Consider the following 6,972-nt stretch of genomic DNA (forward strand, 5'->3'; position numbering starts at 1 on the left):
TGGTGCACTTCATCACATTTATGCAAATAACCTAACCCTAACCCTAGGGCTGAATTTAGAATTCGGCCTAGGGGCACCGCCATAGATTGCATGGGGGTGGCAGTGACTAGGTTCGATCATGGGTCAGCAACAATTAGCTCCTAATTATTCCTCGCGACGGTGAACGGTGGTGGAAGGCCGAACTCAAGCTCGAGCTAATGCAACAACGGCCATGGCGCATCACTAGTGGGTCCACCGCCTCACGACGGTTGTAGAAGGGACTTGTGGCCCCATTGTAGGGGAGTGGCGGCAGCGGGAGGCCACGACAAAGCCACCCCGATTAGGGGTAGCTTCTCGTAGTAGTGGTCGTCGAATTCAACAACTTGACAGTTGTCGACGGTTGCGGTAGCCACCATTGGCTGGTATTCAGCTCAGAAAAGCTAGTCGTGGTCACTAGTGTCATGGAAGAGCTAGCCCCGTGGCCACCAGCTACGGTTTCTTGCAGTATAAACCGTCGTTGCTGGCGCTCTAGGCTCGAGTGCGGGTAGTCCGAGAAAGGTGTCAAATGTGGAGTTTGGCACCGGTGGGGGCTGGATCGCTGCTGGTGGAAAGATAGGGTTTTTGGTCATAGCTTTCACTGTGCACGGGTTGGTCGTGGTGGGCTAGGAGAACTGTCGTCAAGGCCTAGATTAAATCCTTGATGACGATTTGGATCTCCTTCGCGATCCTTTCAGAGCTCTCCTTTAATTCGACCGAAAATTCTTTAAAAAATGTCTTTGCCCATGCTAGCGACTTGTTGTCGATAGTTGCTGGTGGTGGAGAAACTTCAACAGGAACGGAGATGAGTTCCTGGTCCTCCATGGTTGATCTCTCCTTATTCATTTTAGATCACATGTTAACTTTGGTACCAATGTTATGAACTAAATTTGGACTGATTCGGACATAAGAAAATTATGAAAATTTAGATAGTAGTAGCCTCGTGAGTTGGGGTTATAATAATTCTAGTTTCACCTAAATCAAAGGTCTAGATGAAAAGACATAAATAAAATAGTGGAGCAAGGTTAGAATAGGGTAGAAAGATAAATATATGATGTTGCAGTGATTGTTGGAGTGGCTGCTGGTGGAGGAAGATGACTAGGGTTTGGAAGATCAAAATGATTCTACAACTATAATTTACTCCTAGAAATAAAAAGACAACGAAAATATTAACTTGGCTAAACTCATATTCATTCATAATAATTAATTAGGGTTGCACTTCATATATTTATATAGGCTAACCCTAGACCGACTTTCATTAGGATTTACGACTCTTACTTAACTATATTAGAAATACATCAAATAAATGTATAAATAAAAGATAATTGAGGATTTAATCCTATCAAATTAAGCTCGAGACAGTCTAATCTAGCCCATAATCTAGCCCAGATTGTTTCATCATATGAATCACATATTTGATGTAGTGAGCTTCTTTAAATAAAAAAGGCTTGTAAATTGTTCCTGTCTATTATGGAATGCTAGCTACTAAAACAGATTGGTTGAATAACAGGATATAAACTTCACACCAAGGATAAGAGCTGCAGGAGATTTTAATCAAACCAAATGAGTTATCTGAAGTGCAGAAGAAAAAAAAAATCTGACACCACTCTTTTTGAATTCTAGAGAAAGTTAAATCTAAGCAGAACTAAAAAAGAAAAGTTTAAGGAAGAAAAATAAAAATAAGCTACTGCAATGAACTTCAAACACTCCTACGTTCAATTTCTTCTTCAGCATCCATATAGTTCTTCCAGTACCAATGCTTCTTCCACACCCTCTCGTCATCTCATCGATCGGCACGTTCTTCATCTCAGGTATCAAGAAGATGGTGAATAACCCCATGATCATGATCCACACGGCGAAGAAGAAGAAGATGCCAGCTCTCATGTGGCACATCATGGAGAGGAAGGCTTGAGCTATGAGGAAGGTGAAGAGCATGTTGGAGCTAACTGCAAAGAAGAAACTTGCAGTTCTCGTCTCAAGGGGAAATGTCTCACTTGGAATCAACCAACCTAGAGGACCCCAAGACCATGCAAAGCTTGCTACGAATAAGCATACCAATATCACCACAACTACAACTATTGCCAAGTGAGGGCTTAGGTTGTTGCTGGTCTTCAAACACAGTTGCAAAATAATCCCAATTGCAATCTGCAAAATCGATTAAAAGCGTTCAATAAAACAAAGGAAAAGAACAAGAAAAAAGACTAGAAAACAAACAAGCATGTTAAGATGAAGGAAATGAAACCTGAGAGGCCAACATCTGGACACAAGCTTGAAGCAACAAAGCCTTCCTTCCGACCCTATCGACCAGGAAGACGGAGACGACGGTCGAGAGCACGTTGACCGACCCAGTTATAACCGCAGAAAGCAAAGATCCATCGTTCTTGAATCCCATGGTCTGGAAGAGCACCGGCGCGTAGAACATGATTGCGTTGATCCCCGTGAACTGCTGGAACACTTGCATCAAGATGGCGATCACGAGCTGCGGACGGCTGGATCTCTTCATCAGGTTCCAGAACGGGCTGGTGATCCGGCGCGCAGCCTCGCACGCTTGAACTATCTCGTCGAACTCGCTGTCGACGTTCTCGCTCCCGCGTATCTTCTTGAGCATCTTCAGGCCCTCGTCCGGCCACTGCCGCTCGACGAGGCTCGTCGGGGTCTCGGTGATGATTAAGGAGCCCACGAAGAGGAGTATCGCTGGCACCCAGAGGGGTGGAAGTTGGTCGTGTAGTAGTTGACTATGTTGGCTATGAGGATTCCAATAGTTACTAGTAGTTGGAAGAGGATGTTGAGCCCTCCTCTGTATTTGACTGGTGCGATCTCTGATAAGAACAAGGGAATTGCCTGCAAGACCAAGGACACCATTGATCCACGCTACATTAACTTTCACCTATTGAGACAAAAAAAAAACAACAAAAGGAACATCGTAAATACTGGATAGAGAAACCAGTGATGATGAAGTCACACATGGATAAATCCATCCATATAATGTTTGATATAATTGAGCTCATTGATCCTGGGATTAACTTGATGGATGTGGTGGCATGTATATACCACAGCGTTGCCCAGAGCGGCACACTACTCAATCCCAATCCAATCTTGATGCTTTACTTGTAAAGACTAATAAGATAAGACTACTATTTTATTCTTTAACTTATATTAGCATGGCAGACTTAGGTCATCTGGTATGGCTCTTATATATATATATTATAATAATAATAATAATAATAATAATAATAATAATAATAATAATAATAATAATAATAATAATAATAATAATAATAAATTTTTAGATCTCATACATACCGAGGAAGAAAGAGGTAACATATAATTAAGCCGAAGAGAAAAGGATAATAAACCTGATTTCCGAATCCCACGCCAACTCCAAGCAAGATCCTTCCGATGATCAGCATAGCAAGATCCTGCGCCGCAGCGTTTAGCACGACGCCGGCCAAGAAGAAGATGGACGCCGCCTGCATGGTCCGCTTCCTGCCGAAGCTGCTGCACGTCTTGGAGGCGAAGAAGCTCGAGACGAGGGCAGCGAGGTAGAGGGACGAGGTGAAGAGCTGAAGGCCCTGGTTGTCATATTTACAGTAATTGTTCTCTGCTTCCTTATGTGCACGGCAGGGAAGAACTTCTCCAAGAAATCGTCCATAGATGTTACTCCCCCTAGGTATCACAAGAAAGATCAAACTTATGGTAAATATGGCGACACTAGATCTTTTGAATATGGTTATACTAGAAAGTAATAGAAGGAAAAACAGCAGATCATTGTATTTTCTCATAAAAAAAATAGAGAAAAAAAGAAAAAAATCTGTGTGTATCAAGATCTATAATCTGTCTATCATATCTCTTTTGGTAGATCTAAAAATAAAAAAGGAATAAATACTACGATAAAAAAAAAACTATCTCTTTGGTAAATCTATGATCTATCTATCAAGAATGAAAAGATAAAAGAATATTTTAGTTTATCATCAATAGATTTCTACTAAATCCGAAGATCCAAAACAAAACCTAATTAAGAACAACAATAGGAGATCGGGTCATACCAGAAATTCCAATATCATATCCAAACATTAGTCCTCGCTGCAATTACTGCACATATTATCACGTAAAATATTATCTTCCCCTCAAACTCTTGCGGACTCTCGTTGGCATCGTTGGCATTCGGAACCACGAAGCTCGGCATCTTCACTTCTCCTCCTTCTCTCAATTCTATCTCTATAAAACTCTCTGAAAAATATGAGAAGTATAACAGAAAAATATGAGAGGTATAACAGAGGGATTGTATTTATAGAGGAGAAAAAAGAGAAAAAAAATGTGAGAGGAGATTGACGGTTGGGATGAAGTAATATATAGTCGAAATATAGAATTAATTTTGGATAATAATTGACATCTCATCTCAATATAATTCCATCGGGTTTTATAACTAACATATCTTTTTATAATATATTTCGATCTAGTGAATATAATATCTTTTTATAATTCGATTTATGATGAATATAATACGGTAAATTGACATCTCTGTTTATAATTTGATATCTCTGTTTATAATTTGATGTACGGTGAATATAGCGGAGGAATAGGAGAGAAAGAATATAGATTAAGTTTAAGTTGAGAAACTTTTAAATAACACTCTCTCTTTTTATAAATATCATATCATGCCTCATTTAGTTTTAATTAACAAGTTCTAAAATATCATTGCCCAGTTCCAAAATTCAAACTTTTTAAAAAAAGAAAACAATTTGTGAATTTATTTTTAGTAATTTTGTTTAATTTGAGATTAGATTATATAATGTCTCAAAAATAACGATAAGTTGTCATACAAGATGGGCAAATTATAACTTATACTTGGCTTGATTTTTTTATTTTGTACTTTAAACTTAAATACTTAACATTCTTGTATACAATTATTAAATTTTCTATGCAAAACTAATGGTTTAGATAACCAAACAATTTTTATTACAGTTGTCACTAATATTGATGTTAGTAGTATATTTTTAGATAACCAACCTACCTATACTCATCAAATCAAATGATATTTTTTTTCGGAGGTAATTAAGTATTTTCAAATTTTATTTAATGTTTGATTCATGATTGCAATTTAGTTCAGATCTTAAGTGCTTAAGTTTAAAATATATAAGGCTAAGTTGAAATTGTATCAAACTAGGGGCTAAATTATAGTTTTATCCACTTTAAACAGAAACTATTGTCAAACTATAAAAAGCACAAAAATGGGATGTTATTCTAAAATGTGTAGCGTTGATATTTATCAAGTTTTTTTTATTTAATGTTGGCACAGACTGGAATTATCCCAGAAATTCTAAAATATTTAAAGATTTGGGATGAGAGAGATATTCGAGATGAGAGAGATATTCGAGTTGGTAAATTGTTGTACACTATCTAAACTAGTTGTTTTGATAATTAAGAAAAGAAATGGAGATATTTCAAAAGCATCATATATTTTAGTGATTTTGTAATTAACTGTAACAACCCAATTCAAAAAAAAAAACTGGTTGCATGGCACGACGTGGCCGGCCACAATGTAGCCGGCCTCGTGCCATGCAGTGGCTGGAGGGGAGCGTGCCACGCCCCCCTCGCATCGCCGCAGCCAACCGGCTACGGGCAACTGGCCGCGGTGGGCCCCAGCGCCGCCGCAGCCACCGCCAAGACCCCCCACCGCCTTCCCTCTCTCTTTAAATATCGTTTTCTCTCTCTCTCTCTCGATCCTCTCTCTCTCTCTCTCTCTCTCTCGCCGAGGCCGGTCGCTGCCATCGCCACCTCCACGAGCGCCGGTGAGCTCTTTCTCCCTCTCTCTCTTCTTCTCTCTTTTTCTCTCTCCCTCTCACTATCCCTCTCTCTCTCTCTTTCTCTCTTTCTCTTTTTCTTACTTTGGGCGTGGGCTCGTCGGAGCCGAGCCGCCGGCGAGAGGCCGGCAGCTGGTTGGCCACCAGCTGCCGGTGCCCTCCCCGCCGACTCGGTTCCGCAGTTCCCTCCCCTCCTCTCTTTCTTCTCTTCTTCTCTTCTCTTTTCTTCTTCTTCTTCCTTCTTTCTTCTTCCTTTCTTCTTCTTCTTCCTCAGTTGCTTCTCCTCCTCTTATTTTCTGCAACAGTGTTGGGCTCGCCCTAGCACTGTAGCAGGCTAGTGCTAGGCTTGAGCCCAGCATTGTAGCAGAGATCCTTTATCCTTTTAATTTTATTATTTATTTATTTATGTATTTCTGTCTTAATTAATACAAATAGATTTAGACATTATTTATTTTAATAATAATACACATTCATCATTATGATTATTATTAATTAAAGTTTATTGATGATTAATTAAGTTATAAACTATTACACATAAATATAGGTAATACTTATATTTATTTATTTGTTTATTTATTTATTTACTTATATGTATATTAGATTAATAGATAGATTTGTAAATTAAAATTATTAGATTTATATTCTAATATTCTTATGATATACATTTTAAGTAATTCTATTAATTTATTATACATTATTATTTTGTAACAAATAAGATAATGACTACATAGTCCCAAATTAATCAAGATATAATTTAATTATAATTAGGTTTTTATCTATATTTATATTTTATTTATAATAAAAATCTAGCCAATTATAAAATTAAGTAGAAATTCTAAAATCTAATAAATCATCATATTTTACTCGAACGGATTATAATGGGATCAACAACTAACTTTATGTTACTTAAACATTTTTAGATCCCGAACCCCTTATTTGAGACCCCGTGGACCTTGCTAACGAGAAGTGTCACAAGGTTGATGGGCAGATATAAGGGATACGTGGTCTGTATCTTCGGATCAGGGTGAGTAGTCTTATCCCCTAGACATCTTTCTCAAATTATGATATATTATATCTTATGTACACGCATGTTTTGACCTCTAGCATGATTATATGATTTTATCTAGAGATGATTACAATCGAGCATATTTTA

General features: G+C 38.1%; 1 pseudogene; it reads right to left on the reverse strand.

Annotated features, from left to right (window-relative positions):
* Window positions 1-1,599: 1,599 nt before the first annotated feature.
* Window positions 1,600-4,277, reverse strand: LOC140796621 (sugar transport protein 8-like; annotated as a pseudogene).
* Window positions 4,278-6,972: the final 2,695 nt, after the last annotated feature.

The sequence above is a fragment of the Typha latifolia genome, chromosome 10 (assembly GCF_019914945.1).
Source record: "Typha latifolia isolate L0001 chromosome 10, TyphaL0001v2, whole genome shotgun sequence".
NCBI lineage: Eukaryota > Viridiplantae > Streptophyta > Magnoliopsida > Poales > Typhaceae > Typha > Typha latifolia.